Source organism: Podarcis muralis, chromosome 6, assembly GCF_964188315.1.
Source record: "Podarcis muralis chromosome 6, rPodMur119.hap1.1, whole genome shotgun sequence".
Classification (NCBI taxonomy): domain Eukaryota; kingdom Metazoa; phylum Chordata; class Lepidosauria; order Squamata; family Lacertidae; genus Podarcis; species Podarcis muralis.
The window spans coordinates 1,916,271-1,935,349 of record NC_135660.1 but is presented as its reverse complement, the minus strand read 5'-3'; the positions used below and the strand labels follow the sequence as shown (position 1 = coordinate 1,935,349).

Below are 19,079 nucleotides of genomic sequence, written 5' to 3'. Positions count from 1 at the left end.
GAGAAGTTGGAGATGGCCTTTATAAGTAGTCCATGTTTCACAAGCATACATGTTAAAACCCTGTTTATGGAAGATAATCTTACTCGGCTACGAGTGATTGCCAACGAAGAAGATACCTGAGAGCTTTCCCAGTGGTTTTGCCAAGGCTTCCTTCCTTCCATCCATTTATTTGAAGGCCCCTTTTCCACACATGCAAAAATCTGGATTAAAGCCCTTTACAACAAAGAAAGCAGGCCTTATTAGAAAAACTAACCAATAAACTGAAACTGACATGGGGACAAATAGAAGAAGATGCCTTCACCCTGGTTTGGTTCCCCTTTATCACATACACAGCCCAACAAGACGACGACAAGAATCTGCCGACAGCATACGAATCAGTCTGGCTCACCTGATCCAAACACACGCACACACCCTGCTCACACACAAAAACAAATATCACTACAGCCAATCAAAGACAACTAGCCACCCCCTAAACCAACCCCAACCTCTCTCACCACCAAGGAAATACAACAAGTGAATACAGTGGTACCTTGCAAGACAAATGCCTCGCAAGACAAACAACTCGCAAGACGAAAGGGTTTTTGGTTTTTTGAGTTGCTTCGCAAGACGATTTTCCCTATGGGCTTGCTTAGCAAGACGGAAACGTCTTGCAAGTTTGTTTCCTTTTTCTTAACACCGTTAATACAGTTGCGACTTGACTTCGAGGAGCAACTCATAGCCTTTTTTGTGGTTTTGTGTGGTAGCCTTTTTTGAGGTTTTTAAAGACTTTGGTGATTTTTGAAGCTTTTCCAAAACTTTCCCGACACCGTGCTTCGCAAGACAAAAAAAATCGCAAGACGACAAAACTCGCGGAATGAATTAATTTCGTCTTGCGAGGCACCACTGTAGTAAGAGAACCCACACAAGTGATGCTGAAACAAAAACCCCACACATACACTAAGTAGGAGAATAGAAGTTTTCCCACCCCCCCACCCCACTCTCCATTCCCCCCTCCACCTCTTTCCCCCTTTTCTTCCCAATGTAACACTAATGTTTCACAACAAATGCATCTGATCTGTAGAAAACACAACTTGAAAAAAGAGACAATGCACGTATTTTTGTAAACTAAGAAATCTTTAATAAAAATATTATTTTTTTTAAAAAAAGCAGGAGTGCACTTCGGAACCTAGCATTGCAAAAGCAATTTCATAACAACACAGCAAAACAGCTCAATAGCAAACATGATAACATGCAAAAAGCAACATTTCTGTATGTTAAATAGAGCAGGACTGCATAAGCAAAATCCGGCAACCATAGCAAAAACAGCAAGGGAGTTCGACGGTTTCCCTCTGGTTCTGGAACCGCGCCCCCCCCCCCCCCCGATGATGTGCCTCCATCACTAGTTGTCACTTAGTTACTTTATTGAGGAGACGCAAAGAGTGAGCAAGAGAGCAGATCCATGCGCAGACATATGCTCTCCCACAGCCTGGGTCTCGAATTGGGAAGTGATGTGGAATTTTTGCAAAACACATTATCAGTGGGGCTGGACTGGAAAAACTGGTAAGATCCAGTTCAGGAGGAACCTTACAGCTGAACATTAAACTTGAAAACAGCTCCATGCAAAGTACAAGAAGGGTTCTGTTACATACAGTGGGAAGGGGGAGAGGAAATCCTGTTGAAATTTGCACCCAGCAGTAACCTTTGAGTTTCTGTCGAACCGAGAGCGATGCGCACAGACCCAGTTTTCTTTGGTTTTACTCATGTAAAAAGTTACTGTTTAGGGCTGGAGTTGTCAAGGCTTTCTGTAAAGGACCAATGATGCAGCAAGCTATACTATGAAGCTCATCAATTTCCCACTGTATTTCCATTTAGAATGGCATCCTTAGAGAGACCATTATCAGACAGAGCATTGCGTTTCTGAAAGGTAGGAAATGAATCCCATCCACTCTCGTGACCGCAGTATTATTTTGCACGATTGCCTTGTGACTCAGACAGGGGCCCTGAAGTCCTGGACTTTGATTAAGACACTTCCTGCAGTTTTTAATCTGGGCTTGATCATTTACAAATCCAATGAAAGTGTGTGTGTGTGAAGAATTGCTGCAAAGACATAGCTGTCAACCGTCCCTTATTTGGCGGGAAAGTCCCTTATCCCAGCGCCGTGTCCCGCTGCTGTCCCTTATGGATGATGTCCCTTAAATTTCCCGGGTTTCAAAGGAAGCAGCTCCTCTCCCTCCCTCCCTCCCTGCCGGCCAGGGAGGAGGGAGGCTCCAGCTGTGTTGCTTGGCTGCGTTGCTCACCCAATAAGGAGTCTAAGAACGACTGGGGGGTGGAGCTTGCATGCCTTGTGCCGATCAAATGGGCCGCATTGCCTGGGGGCTCGCCTTTGCTCAGCACTTCCCAGCGGAGAGGTGACTGTGGTTTTCCTTGCTGCATCCCCTTTGCCGGGTTGCTGCGCTGTGGGAACCACCGCTTGAGGCTTCGTTTGGCTGCTGGCTGGGCTTTCTGACTTTGGCTCGGAGGGGCTCAGAAGTCGAACATACCTGTGCTTGGAAAATCCCTTATTTTGGCTGCTGATCCCTTATTTTCGAGGCTGCTGGCCCCTTATTTTCAAATCTGTAAGTTGACAGCTATGTGCAAAGTCCAGTCATAGCTGACTTAATATTTTGGAGCGCAATCCTTCTCCATGCTGTCTTCTACAGAGAAACAGGGCAGGTGTTGAACACAAGAGTATCTATTTTCTGCACAGCAATAAACTGCATTTACTGTATGTCTCGTGCCAAGGCTTTTCCCACCTCTTCAGCTGGCAGCGGACGTTGCTTGTCCTACGGTAGCTGCTAAATCAATTACCTTAAAACAAGCTGGAATTTCAACCCTCTCCATCAAGGGGGACAGAGGAGTTATCCACTCTGCAAGACACTTGCTTAAACTGCAGAGTTTAAGATCACATTGACATTGCAACGGTTCGTGCCATGGTTTGGCAGCTCTGGTGGAAATCCACAGAAGCTTGGAATTGCACAATTGGAACGGGCTGCCCCCCGAAGTTCATCTACTCTAACCCCCTGCAATGCAGAAATCACAGCTAAATTTAGAACCAGAATCGGATCCAAGGGATCTCTCCAAGGGATCATATCATCTTCATTATCCCCCCCCCCTTTCCCCTCCCACCTCCCCAACAAGCCCTCCCTCCCTTCAAAGACTTCCCTCGCCTCCTCTCTCTGATTTCTCAACTCATGTTGTTCTCTGCATATTGTAAAATTGTATACATCCTTGTATTATCTATCTACTACGTTAAAGGTAAAGGTAAAGGGACCCCTGAGCATTAGGTCCAGTCGTGGCCGACTCTGGGGTTGAGGTCATGTGGCCAGCAGAGCAGCGCACGGAAACGCCATTTACCTTTCTGCTGGAGCAGTACCTATTTATCTACTTGCACTTTGACATGCTTTCAAACTGCTAGGTTGGTAGGAGCAGGGACCGAGCAACGGGAGCTCACCCCGTCGTGGGGATTCAAACCGCTGACCTTCTGATCGGCAAGTCCTAGGCTCAGTGGTTTAACCCACAGCACCACCCGCGTCCCTCTACTATGTTAACCCTCACTAAATTTGTGTATGTTTATTCAAAACCTTCCAAGGAGTCCAGTTCATTTTGTTGTCTTTTTAAGTAATTTGTAAAAAGTGCCCATTCTTCTTTAAAGTCACCGTTGTCCTTATCTCGCAGCTTGTATGTCAGTTTCGCCAGTTCTGCATAGTTCCTCAATTTCTCCAAGGGATCTTAATCCACTGGGAAGTTCTCCCGGAAAAGGAGGGAGCCAACTTGTTTTCTGCTGCTTCAAAGGGTAGGACCAATGGATTATTATACTGGCAAGAAAGGATTTCTGCTAAACATTCAGAAGGGCTTTCCGACAGCAAGAACTGTTTGACAGCAGAACAGACTCCCTTGGAAGGTGGTGGACTCTCCTGAACTGGAAGTTTTTTAAAGAGAGTTTGGAGGGTCATTTGGACTGGACTAGATACCCCTTCCTGGAAAAGACCCTGATGTTGGGAAAGATGGAGGGCACAAGGAGAAGGGGACGACAGAGGACAAGATGGTTGGACAGTGTTCTCGAAGCTACCAGCATGAGTTTGACCAAACTGTGGGAGGCAGTGGAAGGCAGGAGGGCCTGGCGTGCTCTGGTCCAGGGGGTCACAAAGAGGCGGACATGACTAAACGACTAAACAACAACAACAAAATACCCCTTCCAACACCATAATTCTGTGTTTCTACCTCCCTGCTGTGAAAAACTTCACCCACTTTCTGAAGTTCAAGCTCCAGTTAGAAGGTCAAGAGCCAAGCCAGGCTGGCTTCTGGTTAGTTGGCAACCTTTGTATGGTCTCCCCCCCGGCCTTCTGACAACCATCACAGAAAGGGGCCAAATGCCCCGGCCAATATGGCAGATGTAATTGCACTGGGGAATTTGTTTCAATTGGCTGCCGCTGCTACCATGTGACCAGGCTACCCCATGTCCTTGCCTGCTCTCCTTGAGGAAATTAGCAGTTTCTCCTAAGTGAAAAGCTTTGGAATCTGCCCAAAATATGCTCTGATTTATTACTTGGAGAGTCTTTTCCGAGAGAAGGGTGATCGCTCAGACGTTTCTCTGTCCCCATGGCTTGAAAGAAATTAGGGAAGATATTCATCACGTGGAATTTAATGAACCACAGTTAATGAAATCATCCGGAGGAAGCCTGAGTGATATTCTTTAACCAGGAAAATGTTGGCTGTCAGAAGGCTGTACTCCTGCAGCATTTTCCCTGAACTGAAGGTGTTTTTCCAGACCTCTGAGACCTGCCCATGGTCTTTCTAAATGTGTTAATGAAAGCTTTTGCCAGGCTTTGCTCTTCTTCGGTGCCAGGTGTGAATTGGTGGGAAGAGAACATCTCTCAGTTCCATCACATCTGACCTTATGAGATGCTCTGAATTCCCCGTGGAGATGACACACGGCAGAGTGAATCAGCACAGGCTAGTGATGGCTCTGGACATGAGAACACGAGAAGAGCTATGCTAGATCAACTGAGAATAATAGAATCCTAGAATTGTAGAATTGGAAGGGACCCCAAGAGCCATCTAGTCCAGCCCCCTGCAATGCAGGAATCTCAACTCAAGCATCCCTGACAGGTGGCCACCCAACCTCTTCTTAACAACCTCCAAGGAAGGAGAGTCCACCACCTCCAGAGGAGACCGTTCCACTGTCAGACTGCTTGTACAGTGGCACCTTGGTTCTCAAACACCTTGAGAACCTAAAACACAACTTGGAACCCAGACACTGCAAACCCGGAAGTAAGTGTTCCGGTTTGTGAACTTTTTTTGGAAGCCAAACATGCTCCATTTTGAGTGTTATGCTTCCGATTTGAGCGCCACACTTCTGCTTTGAGTGTTACGCTGAGGTATCTGTTTTTGCTATTTATTTTGTCTTTTTGTGGATCTCTCTTTTTGTGACGCTGTGGAACCCAGTTCAGCTACTGATTGATTAATTGTGTGACTGCAGTACATTGTTCGTTGCTTTCATTTTATGGATCAATGGTCTCATCAGAGAGTAAAATTCATGTTGAACTGCTGTTTTAGGGGTTATTTTGAGAAGTCTGGGACGGATTAATCCGTTTTGCATGACTTTCTATGGGAAAGCAGTGCACCTTGGTTTTGGAACGCTTTGGTTTTGGAACGGACTTTCGGAACAGATTAAGTTTGAGAACCAAGGTACCACTGTACTGTCAGAAAAGTCTTCCTAATGTTTAGAATCTCCTCTCTTGTAACTCGAAGCTTTGGGTCCCTCCAAAGCAGGAAAGACCTACACTGGCTCCCAGTATGTTTCTGAGCACAATTCAAAGTGTTGGTGCTGACCTCTAAAGCCCTAAACAGCCTCGGTCCTGTAGACCTGAAGGAGCATCTCCACCCCCATCATTCTACCTGGACACAGAGGTCCAGCTCTGAGGGCCTTCTGGCAGTTCCCTCGCTGCGAGAAGCCAAGTTACAGGGAACCCGGCAGAGGGCCTTCTCGGTGGTGGAACCTGCCCTGTGGAACGCCCTCCCACCAGATGTCAAAGAGAACAACAACTACCAGACTTTTAGAAGACATCTGAAGGCAGCCCTGTTTAGGGAAGCTTGTAATGTTTAATAGGTTATTGTATTTTAGTGTTTTGTTGGAAGCTGCCCAGAGTGGCTGGGGAAACCCAGCCAGATGGGCGGGGTATAAATAATAATAATAAATTATTAATAAATTATTATTATTATTATTATTATTATTATTATTATTATTATTATTATTGTTATTATTATTATTATTCTACCTGCCAGGGATCCCTTAGCTGTGCTCTCTACAATACTGGGGGTGGGGCTAGATGACTTTTGGGCTTCCTCCCATTTCTACGATTCTATGAAAAAATGGCAGTGGTACGCCAAGTTCCAAGCGATGGAACCTGTCGCTGGAAAGCTTGAGAGAATCCCAGATGGCTGTGCCCGTGCCAGGCATTGCACCCCCCCCCCTGTTTCCACAGCCCCCGCTGCTTTCTCTGCATTGTGTTCTCTGCTCAAGAGCTTTGGAGGATCAATTGTAGCATGTTCCTTCCCTCCAGGTAATACATATTGATGAAGGACATTCGCGCCAGCCTTTCCGTGTCCTTACTGGCGCAAGGCTCTGCATGCAGAAAGCTTTTCAGATAGACCGTTTAGAGAAGGGCTGTAACTCATAAGAAGCGCAATCCATCACAAAAAGGGAGATGGTACTCAGCCTGTTCCTGGTGTGCAGAAAAGGATTTCATCACACGGGGCTGGGCAGGTGGGTTTTCATGAGCACTGCCTGTTGGAGCCAGCGAGTAGGGATCCTGTTATGTTCTGAGTTGAATAGGATCCAAATTGCAGCAGTCTGATTGGTCCTACAAGAATAGGATCCAGAATGCAGCAGTCTGATTGGCCCTAGAACAATAGGATCCAGAATGCAGCCTACACCACAGAGACTAGGGCTTGCTGACCGCAAGGTCGGCGGTTCGAATCCCCGCGACAGGGTGAGCTCCCATTGCTCGGTCCCTGCTCCTGTCCACCTAGCAGTTCAAAAGCACGTCAAAGTGCAAGTAGATCAATAGGTACCGCTCCGGCGGGAAGGTAAAGGGCGTTTTCGTGCGCTGCTCTGGTTCGCCAGAAGCGGCTTAGTCACGCTGGCCACATGACCCAGAAGCTGTACGCCGGCTCCCTCGGCCAGTAAAGTGAGATGAGTGCCGCAACCCCAGAGTCAGCCACAACTGGACCTAATGGTCAGGGGTCACTTTACCTTATAATCACATTACATAACATCATACCCTCTTATTGGTTCGGTGAGCCTAACAACTTCCCTCCCACCCGTCTGATGGTTTACAAAATTAAACTTTACATCTTTACATTTCACTTCATTTCCTATCCTTGTTATACACTTACCTAAAATATTATATTATTCAACCTGAATACGTAGCAATTTCACCCTGCAGATCTTCAGATAACCCTGCCAGTGATGTCAATTGCTTACAGTTGTCTTTCAAATAGAATATAAATTTGTTCCAGTCTTTTTGGAATGCTTGGTTTCGCTGGTTCCGGATTGTTCCCGTCAGTTTTGCCAGTTCTGCAAAGTCCATCAATTTCGTCTGCCACTCTTGTTTTGTTGGTAACTCTTGTTGTTTCCCTCTTTGGGCTAACAAAATTATTGCCGGAAAAAATGCTTCTTGTTTGCTTTGCATTTGAAAACCTCATCATAACCAAATTTTGCAGGCTTGCACCTGCATTTGAATCCAATTTGGCACTGTTCTGAAATGAGGTGGCACACGTGAACCTTTCAAAACAGCACTGATTTTAGCTGCTGATTCCAAAACTGATTTCTTAAAATTCTGATTTAGTTTGTTTGTTTGTTTATATTGCAGAAGTTTTCTTAGAACTCCTAAGCAGTGATTTCCCCCCTAAAATACATTTTTTTTGTACGCACCTATGCCCAGTAATTCATATTTTTGCAAGCAATTTCCACTGATGAAAAAGCATTTCTATACACATTGCCCCTGGTACGTGTGCTTTGGAACACATGGCTTGGCTCGAGAACTGCATTGCAAAATTCAGCACATTGCTAATTTAGGCGGATGGTTGTGTTTGGGGTTTTGCAAATCAGGTAGCTTTGCCTTTAAATGTGAACTGGATTGAATTTCCGCCCCTGTTGTTGTTTAGTCGTGTCCACCTCTTTGTGACCCTCTGGACCAGAGAACGCCAGGTCCTCCTGTCTTCCACTGCCTCCCACAGTTTGGTCAAACTCATGCTGGTAGCTTCGAGAACACTGTCCCACCATCTCGTCCTCTGTCGTCCCCTTCTCCTTGTGCCCTCCATCTTTCCCAACATCAGGGTCTTTTCCAGGGAGTCTTCTCTTCTCATGAGGTGGCCAAAGTCTTGGAGCCTCAGCTTCAGGATCTTTCCTTCCAGTGAGCACTCAGGGCTGATTTCCTTCAGAATGGAGAGGTTTGATCTTCTTGCAGTCCATGGGACTCTCAAGAGTCTCCTCCAGCACCAGAATTCAAAAGCATCCATTCTCTGGCGATCAGCCTTCTTTATGGCCCAGTTCTCACTTCCATACATCACTACTGGGAAAACCAGAGCTTGAACTTTACGGATCTTTGTTGGCAAGGTGATGTCTCTTAGGTGATTTCCCCCCTAGCAGGCACCATTGCTGCAACAGCTTTTGCAGGGGCCCTTCCCATTTACTTGGAATGTTTTGCATAGCACAAAAGCAAGGAGCTAGTAGATCCTGTTGAAAGCAGCAGTTTTGTGTTTCTGGGACTGCTGCGTCAGCAAGGCTCTCTGCTAAGCCAGAGAAATAAAAAATAAATGTTGTCATCCCGTCACGACCTTGAAAGGCCATGCCCTATTATGTCGGGGAGGCTGGCTGCTTGTCAGTCAGGTCTGTTTGCTGTAGCTTGTCGTTCTGCTTGCTGGGGCTCAATGCAGACTCTGTCCCACTGATCTGCCTGCCGAGGTCCCGATAAACTCTGATAAAACGGCAACTGATGTTCAGAGGCACCAATCGCCCCCCGAAGAGCAATCTGGCTGCCTGGAATGCATTTTCTATTCCCCGCTCAATGGAGCCCAGATGGCTTCTGCTACAGTAATTTTCTCCATTGTCCAATTTCCGCAAATCCCCCCCCCCCCCATCGCCTTATTTTCTGCAGTTCCCGATAGTAAAAAGCAAAAGCATTTCCTGGAGGGTCTGAAGGACCTTTTCCAGTATCTGTTCAATCCTGAATCCCCTCCCTCCCACCCACTGTCCCGCCTTTTGTCAGCTGTTTTAGTAAATTGTTTTCTCTTTCCGTGATTTCTTCATTTCCCCCCACCCTTCCCTCTCCCACTTCCCTGGATTTTATTATTTTCTTATCATTATTTGTATACCACCCTTCATCCATTGATCTCAGGGCAGTTGCAGCCTAAAATTACAATATAGGGCAGGGGTAGGCAACCTAAGGCCCGTGGGCTGGATGCAGCCCAATCGCCTTCTCAGTCTGGCCCACGGACTGTCCGGGAGTCAGCGTGTTTTTACATGAGTAGAATATGTGCTTTTCTTTAAAATGCATGTCTGGGATATTTGTGGGGCATAGGAATTCGTTCATTTTTTTCTTCAAAATATAGTCCAGGCCCCCACAAGGTCTGAGGGACAGTGGACTGGCCCCCTGCTGAAAAGGTTTGTTGACCTCTGATATGTTCTTGTTGTTTAGTCGTTTAGTCGTGTCCGACTCTTCGTGACCCCCTGGACCAGAGCACGCCAGGCACTCCTGTCTTCCACTGCCTCCCGCAGTTTGGTCAAACTCATGCTGGTCTCTTCGTGAACACTGTCCAACCATCTCATCCTCTGTCATCCCCTTCTCCTTGTGCCCTCCATCTTTCCCAACATCAGGGTCTTTTCCTGGGAGTCTTCTCTTCTCAGGAGGTGGCCAAAGTCTTGGAGCCTCAGTTCAGGATCTGTCCTTCCAGTGAGCACTCAGGGCTGATTTCCTTCAGAATGGAGAGGTTGGATTTTCTTGCAGTCCATGGGACTCTCAAGAGTCTCCGACCCCTGATATAGGGAAACACAAGAAAAATAAGAACAAAAACAGCCCGGCCCTGGTATGACCTGTAACCCAGTGCGCAGAGTCTCGCGTGTGACTTTACCTATAATTAGAGGTGCTCTTGAACCATGTGGATGAGGCTGCAGAGGAGGAGGAGGTTTTGGGAGAGAGAAAACTGCTCAACTATATGTATGTCTTTTTCCTTGATCTCACCTTCAAACACTTGTGTTGGCCTCCCCTTTCCAAGGATGCCGAAGGCTTTGTAGACAGCATTGAACCATGTTGCAATGCACCAGTTGCACTCTCCCTTGGCCTTGGTGCAGGGGCACCAGGTTGGGGGAGCCTGAGGGGTCTTCAGCCCCCTCCCTGATGTGCGGGGAGGAGGGGGCTGAGCGCGGAGTGACAGTGGTAGAGCATACGCCCACACTGCCCAGGGTGGGCGGGCTCCCAAGTCCGCCCCCTCCTCCTCCTCCTCCTCCAGAGGTTACTCAGATTCCTTACTTCAGCCTCTGACAACCTGGCACCATCCAGATGTTTTGATCTACAACCCCGGAAAAGAGTCAGAATGAAAGGCTGTCTTAATCACAGAACTGGAGAGATGGAAGGGACATTTGCACTGCAGGAATTGCAGCTAAGCTGGGCCCCGTGGCAGAGGTCCCCAATTCCTTTCCCTTGGTGACCCACTGAGGGCTCTCAGGGGCCCAGACCAACCCACCTCCCATGTCAAGCCAGACAATTGACCTGACCCCATGGCAGCCATTCTGGGAACATAGCAGGAGGAGAGTTTTATTTTTCATTTGCTGTGTGCTGCTTTGCTGCCGGCGCAAAGGGGGGGGGGGTGACATTCAGCGCGCCTGCGACTCAGACTCCCATGTCTTGTTTAGTCATTTAGTGGTGTCCGACTCTTCGTGACCCCCTGGACCAGAGCACACCAGGCCCTCCTGTCTTCCACTGCCTCCCGCAGTTTGGTCAAACTCATGCCGGTAGCTTTGAGAGCACTGTCCAACCATCTCGTCCTCTGTCGTCCCCTTCTCCTTGCGCCCTCCATCTTTCCCAACATCAGGGTCTTTTCCAGGGAGTCTTCTCTTCTCATGAGGTGGCCAAAGTCTTGGAGCCTCAGCTTCAGGATCTGTCCTTCCAGTGAGCACTCAGGGCTGATTTCCTTAAGAATGGATACGTTTGATCTTCTTGCAGTCCATGGGACTCTCAAGAGTCTCCTCCAGCACCCGAATTCAAAAGCATCCATTCTTCGGCGATCAGCCTTCTTTATGGTCCAGCTCTCACTTCCATACATCACTACTGGGAAAACCATGGCTTTAACTCTACGGACCTTTGTTGGCAAGGTGATGTCTCTGCTTTTGAAGACGCTTCTCCCATGCCTACCGTGAGCAAAGTGGCACAGCAGCTCCCCCTTTTCCCTGGCGGCTCATGCCCCTTTGCCACTTTGTTTGTGGTAGGCATGGGAGTCTGAGTCACGGGCGGGTGGGCAGGCGGCCCTCAGGGATTACATCCAGGGTGGTGTGCATGCCCCCCGCCCCCGCACCCATCTTCTTCTGCCGGTGTGGATTGCGGAGCCCAGATCCATGCTCCCTATTCCCCACCCAGTGCACCGGCAGGGTGCCCCTGCATACTGGCCTGAGGGCGGGATGCCTCACATGACTTGAGACATCTCGTGATGACAATGGGGGGGGGGGCAAGTCAGTGCCCTTGCCTTGGTGGACCTTGAGGTGGGCATGCCTGCAATCTCCAGAGAAAGCCAAGCAGCCAGTCTGCTCCAGATCATGTTGCAGAGTTCTTATCTTCCCATCTCCGGAAGGCTCTTTCAAGTGTGGTTGAATCAGATAAGAATGTAAGGAGAGCCTGACAGATCAGGCCGAAGGGGAACCACCTAGTCCAGCATCCTGTTCTCACAGTTGCCAATCAGATGCCCCACTGGGAAACCTGCAAGCAGGATTTGGTTATCAGCAGATGGTATTCAGAAGCATCGCTGCCTCCAGTTGTGGAAGAAGAAGAAGAAGAAGAAGAGTTTGGATTTGATATCCCGCTTTATCACCACCCTAATGAGTCTCAAAGCGGCTAACATTCTAGTGTTATGAGAGAGGGAGAACAGAGTGTCTCCCTCCACTTCTCCATGCCAGATAGCTGGGAAGAATGAATACAAATGGGTATTTGGTGGCTGTCCAATTCTGGCTCTGTGACTTCCGAAATTCCCCCTGGAAGTTCCACTGTGATACTGATCCTGCACATTCTCTTATGCTGTTTAGGGACACTGTCTCTTACAGTATCATACAATGTGGATTTTTAACCCTCCCTGGACATTGCCATCAGGTTTTGAGAATTGCCTGGTGATAGAAATTTGTGACGTACGCAGAACTATTAACTGAATGTGGCATAAAAGGAGAGCCATTGCAAGCTTCTGCGTCAACACTGTTTAGGATTCTGCTGTGGTTCTCCAGTATCCAGATATTAAGGGCAATAGTAGTTAAAAAGTAGGATAACAAAGACGGTTTTATTTCGGCAGGCCTCTGGGAACTGACTGTTGTTGTTTTTTAAAGGAAATGGCTTTTGATAGTGCCGTGCATTTTAATCTACCGGTTATTTATCTTTAATTCCATCAGCGTCTGATTACTTTTTTAGCCATTTTCTTTCATATGTTTTTCGCTTTTTCTGTTTCATCTGCATTGTTTTAATTTGTCTGAGCTGCCTTGAGTCCTAGTGTGGGGGAAATTGCAGGAGATAAACAAGTATGATAATGATTAATAATAGCAAAGGTGCAAAACGGTTTGGTCGGGTCCTTCAGTCTGCCATTTGCAGTTTGCTTCGGAGCCTTCGGGTCAGTCGCAGGTGCTTAAAGCAAAATGAAAACAGATCATCTGTATTTGGGGTGACGGCTGGTTGCCACGGCATTTGTCTCTCGTTGCTAAGGGTCCGGTGGTTGAGTGGCAGGTTGCTGTTCAGCCTTGCCCAGGGGACAACTCAGTGGTGGGACTTCAGGAAGGACCACCAAAGAGTTGACAGAAAATCATTGGCAAATGGAAACAGGAGAGTGTAAACAAGATTGGATCCAAAAGCTGACAGAATATGCAGAATTAGACGGTCTATCAGGAAAAAATAAAGAATAAATCAAAACAAGAATTTGTTTCAAAATGGGAGGTTTTCAAAGAATATTTGAAATATAAATATAGTAGTTTAAACTCGGTTGCAGCATTCGAGGAACTTCAGTAATAGTGGAAAGGCAGATATAAGAATTAAGATATATTAAGAAAAAGTTTAATAATGATAAAGTTTGTACAGTGGTACCTCGGGTTAAGTACTTAATTCGTTCCAGAGGTCTGTTCTTAACCTGAAACTGTTCTTAACCTGAGGTACCACTTTAGCTATGGGGCCGCCCGCTGCCGCCGGAGCATGATTTCTGTTCTCATCCTGAAGCAAAGTTCTTAACCCGAGGTACTATTTCTGGGTTAGCAGAGTCTGTAACCTGAAGCGTATGTAACCTGAGGTACCACTGTACTGGCAATACAATATGAAATCAAAGTATGGAATAGATGGGAGGTTCGGTCTTTAGTGTTAAGACCAATTTATGTCTCATTTTTTGTCAAGAAAATTCAGTATCTATTGTTATTCCTGTGTGTAATTTGGTATTTGTGTTCTCTCTTTTTTCTTTTCTTGCTGTATCAATAAAAAAAGAAAAGAAAAGAAAAAAGAAACAGGATAGTGGCCCAACTTGGGATCTTAACATGGTCTCTGTCCAAGGTGCTTAGTGGATGGTGCTGAGGGGGCTTCAACATAATGAATCAAGGGGCAAATGGAGCCAATAGCTTTGTCACAGAATGTTTTAAATATATATACATTGATTTATTGCATTTTCTTCCAACCTGGGATGTCTGGGGTGTTAGGGGAGGGGATGGTACCTCTGATACAGGACACATCGTGCTCCTTCTGGGGTAGCATATTTGCCTTTGGTCCCCATCCTCCACTCCGCTTTCACCTGGGGCTCCTAGAAGCTGTCAGCAGGTGACAGCGGCCGTATCCCAGGAATGGCTTTGACTGGCCGACTGAGCCAGGTGAGGTGAGCCAATAGACCTCAAACCCTCAGTGAGGGAGGTACTGGCATACAGTGGTACCTCGGGTTACAGACTCTTCAGGTTACAGACTCCGCTAACCCAGAAATAGTACCTCGGGTTAAGAACTTTGCTTCAGGATGAGAACAGAAATCGTGCTCCAGTGGCATGGCGGCAGCGGGAGGCCCCATTAGCTAAAGTGGTGCTTTAGGTTAAGAACAGTTTCAGGTTAATTATGGACCTCCGGAACGAATTAAGTACTTAAGATGAGGTACCACTGTACCATTAATCCAGAATGCAGCAGCTAGACTGGTGACTGGGAGCGGCCGCTGAGACCATATAACACCGGTCTTGAAAGACCTCCATTGGCTCCCAGTACATTTATGAGCACAATTCAAAGTGTTGGTCTGACCTTTAAAGCCCTAAACGGCCTTGGTCCAGTATACCTGAAGGAGCGTCTCCACCTCCATCGTTCAACCCGGACACTGAGGTCCAGCGCCAAGGGCCTCCTGGCGGTTCCCTCCCTGCGAGAAGTGAGGTTACAGGGAACCAGGCAGAGGCAGATGGGGCTCATCAGCCTGCGAAGGCGGCCCACCTAGGAGAAGGAAAACTCTGATCCTAAACTTCTGTTGCCTTGCAGGATCTGAAGAGGCAGCCAGTTCCAAAGTTCATGCCACACTAATTTCATGCACCCTGACGATGTTTAAACAAATGTGGCTGGCCTCATCATTTCTGATTTGGTATTGAGAAGCAACTCTGGGCAGGATCAATGTCTTGGGTCGTTGAGTCCTAATTAATTATGGGTTTTTAGGCATCCTATCTGCCAGGTGACCTGTCTACATCGCCAACCCTGGTTTTGCTTTTTTGCATTGTCTTTGAACACTTTTGGAGGCAGAGGTGCGTACTGCAGCGGAGGCGCTTGACGAAGTTTGCCTGCGCTCCTCTAATTGTTTTCCTTCCTTAATGATCTGGAGGCCCCAGGGGAGAGACAGGCTCATTAGAACATCTGAAGGCATGCCAGCCGGCTTCAGCGACCGCAAGAGAGCTGCTTACTCCAGGAAGGGGGTGCAGGATGTTGAGGGGCTGGCCTGAGCCTTTGGTGGGTCAGGGAGGGTTTGCAGAAAAGGACCCCAATCTCTCCCTTCCTCTCTGCAGGTAGGTAGCCGTGTTGGTCTGCCGTAGTGGAAACAAAATTTTAAAATTCCTTCCAGTAGCACCTTAGAGACCAACTAAGTTTGTTACTGGTATGAGCTTTCGTCTGCATGCACACTTCTTCAGATACTTAAATCATCATCATCTATAGGCCTGTTAAATGGAATTGTTATAGGAATCTTATCTGCACATAATAATAATAATAATAATAATAATAATAATAATAATAATAAATCTTTATTGTCATATATAAAAGGCATGTATATATTTTATCAGCTGCCTTGGAGGCAGGATGTAAATTTCTATCAATAAATCAGTCAGATCCCTATAGCTGTTTCAACGCCTGATAACTTGCCAAAGTGCTTCGTATCTGAAGAAGTGTGCATGCATATGAAAGCTCATACCAATAGCAAACTTAGTTGGTCTCTAAGGTGCTACTGGAAGGAATTTTTAAATTTTGTTTCCTCTCTGCAATTATTCCCGGACAAAACTCACCAACTGCATAAAAAAAAAAAAAAGGTAAAGGACACCTGACAGTTAAGTCCAGTCGTGGCCGACTCTGGGGTTGCGGTGCTCATCTCGCTTTACTGGCTGAGGGAGCCGGCATACAGCTTCCGGGTCATGTGACCAGCATGACTAAGCCGCTTCTGGCGAACCAGAGCAGTGCACGGAAACGCTGTTTACCTTTCTGCCGGAGCGGTACCTATTTATCTACTTGCACTTTGATGTGTTTTCGAACTGCTAGGTTGGCAGGAGCAGGGACCGAGCAACGAGAGCTCACCCTGTCATGGGGATTTGAACCGCCAACCTTCTGATCAGGAAGCCCTAGGCTCTGTGGTTTAACCCACAGTGCATCCGTCACCAACTGGGAATAGCAAGCAAAAGGTGCATGAAAATTCTTTCACCTTTGGTGGACGTGCCCAAAGATTAAGGTCTTCTGGGAAATGATCTACAATGAACTGAAAAAAGTACTCAGGTACACTTTCCCTAAGAAACCAGAGGCCTTTCTCCTGGGCATTGTCGGCCAATCGGTGCTAAAGAAAGACAGAACATTCTTTATGTATGCTACAACAGCAGCAAGAATACTCATCGCAAAGTACTGGAAGATGCAAGAACTACCCACCGTGGAAGAATGGCAACTGAAGGTGATAGACTATATGGGACTGGCAGAAATGACCGGCAGAATCCGTGACCAGGGAAGCGATACGGCGCAGGAAGATTGGAAGAAGTTTAAAGAGTATCTAAAAAAATATTGTAAAATTAATGAAGGTTAGAAAAATGTTGGATTGGTTATTAAGGGGTTAAAAGCAGTAAGGGATAATTGGAAGAAAATATCTGTTACTAAAATTATTGTAAAAGTAGGGAAAGGATTTGCTGAAAATTGAATCGGAAATTAGAATACAGAAAGGGAAGGTATGAGGAAGTCGTGAAAGTAAGCTTAAAGAAAGTAAAAATTGAGGTTATACGTGTTTTATCTTTTGTATTTGTATGTTATGCCTTTTTGCTTTTTTTCCTCTTTTTTCTTTTCTTTTTTTGTTATGGTGTTTGTTAAAACTTCAATAAAAATTTAATTAAAAACAAAAACAAAAGGTGCATGAAAAGTGCTGCTAGGGGTCCTGGAATGAATGGCACATTCCAGCTCATGTGCATAGGTTTTCCCCACATGAATGGCATGGAGGTTTTTCTTTTTCTTTTTTAAAAATATTTTTTAATAATTTTCCATTTCAAGATGTATAATCACATCATTATTATCCACTTAACCTCTTTGCCTCTTTCGAGCCTATCAACTTCCTTCCCTCCCGCCTCTTGGCTTTCAAAGTTAACCTTTATATCACAGCATCTTATATTTTTTCCAGTTCTAATAAAACTCATCACAAAATACCTCAAAATTTAAATAAATGTAGAAAGGTACAAAAAAATTCTCGTTACAAGTCTTCGGCTAACCCTACTAGTGTTGTTAATTGCTTACAATGATCTTTCAAATATTGTGTAAATTTACTCCAGTCTTTTTGGAATACTTGATCTTGCTGGTTGTGGAGTTTTCCTGGTTTTCCAGTTCCGCAAAGTCCATAATTGTTATTCATGTTTTTATACTGTATTTTATGCTGCTTTTATAATTAAGTGTTTTAAAGTGTTTTAAATTTGTTGTTAGCGACCCTGAGCTGGGTTTTTGAACTGGGAAGGGTGGAGTATAAATAAAAAATTATTATTATTATTATTATCATCATCATCATCATCTTCATCTGCCCCTCTTCTGTCATTGGTACTTCTTCTTGTTTCCATTTTGGGGCTAAAAGAATTCTTGCCGCAGTTGCTGCGTACATGAACAGTCTTTTATCTTTTCTTGGGATGTCTTCGCCTACTATACCCAGTAAAAAGGCTTCTGGTTTCTTTTAACAAAAGTGTTTTTAAACATTTTCTTTAACTCGTTATATATCGTTTCCCAGAAAGCCTTTAAATGGCATGGAGGTTTTTCTCCCTTTCCACTAGAACTCTCTAGTTAACCTGTGGAACTCCCTCCCACAGGAAGTGGTCACCAAACTAGATGGCTTTAAAGGAAGTCTGGGCAAATTTATGGAGTAGGAGAGGCCTGTCAATGGCTACTGGACACGGTGGCTGTGCTCTGCGCCTCCACATTTAGAGGCAACAGTGCTTCTGAATCTCATGTAACCTATAACCTCTGGGTATATAAATTCGATAAATGAAATACAGTAAATGAAAACAAAATGAAAGTTTGTGGAAACCACAGGAGGAGAGAGTGTTGCTGTTGCTCTCGAATCTTGCTTGCTGGTTTCCCACAGGCATCTGTAATAATAATAATAATAATAATAATAATAATAATAATAATAATAATAATTTGTTATTTATACTTTGCCCATCTGGTTGGGTTTCCCCAGCCACTCTGGGCGGCTTCCAACAAAATATTAAAATACAGTAATGCATCAAGCATTAAAAACTTCCCTAAACAGGGCTGCCTTCAGATGTCTTCTAAAAGTCTGGTAGTTGTTTTTCTCTTTGACATCTGAAGGGAGGACGTTCCACAGGGAGGGCGCCACCACTGAGAAGGCCCCCTGCCTGGTTCCCTGCGACCTCATTTCTTGCAATGAGGGAACCGCCAGAGGACCCTCGGTGCTGGACCTCAGCGTCCGAGCAGAACGATGGGGGTGGAGACGCTCCTTCAGGTTTACTGTGAGAAGATGATGCCGGACTAGATGGGCCATGGGCCTGTTCCAGCAGCCTCTTCTGACCTTCTTATGCAGCCATCATTATCACTTGAGGCTCAGGTGGCCTCTGTGGCTAGAAGTGCCTTTTATCAGCTTTGGCTGGAGTCTCAGCTGTGGCCCAGCCTGGGCAGGGATTTTCTGTTTGAACTGTTTTTAATTATGATTTTTAAATTGTCGGTACCTGTTTCTTGGGTCAGGGACCTGCCTGCCTTGCCTTTAGACTACACCAGGTGCATTGATGCTGCTCTATAAATACACTATTTAAAAAAGCCAATTGGGGCCTGTTGTAGTGTTTGTTGTTGTTGTTGTTTAGTCGTTTAATTGTGTCCAACTCTTTGTGCCCCCCTGGACCAGAGCACGCCAGGCACCCCTCTCTTCCACTGCCTCCCGCAAGTTTGGTCAAACTCATGCTGGTAGCTTCGAGAACACTGTCCCACCATCTCGTCCTCTGTCATCCCCTTCTCCTTGTGCCCTCCATCTTTCCCAACATCAGGGTCTTTTCCAGGGAGTCTTGTCTTCTCATGAGGTGGCCAAAGTCTTGGAGCCTCAGCTTCAGGATCTGTCCTTCCAGTGAGCACTCAGGGCTGATTTCC

General features: G+C 46.1%; 1 protein-coding gene across 4 annotated transcripts in view; it reads left to right on the top strand.

Moving 5' to 3' along the window:
• The window catches only part of IL1RAP (interleukin 1 receptor accessory protein), a 91,974-nt gene that overhangs the window by 13,272 nt on the left and 59,623 nt on the right, over positions 1-19,079 (top strand). The window lies entirely within an intron of this gene.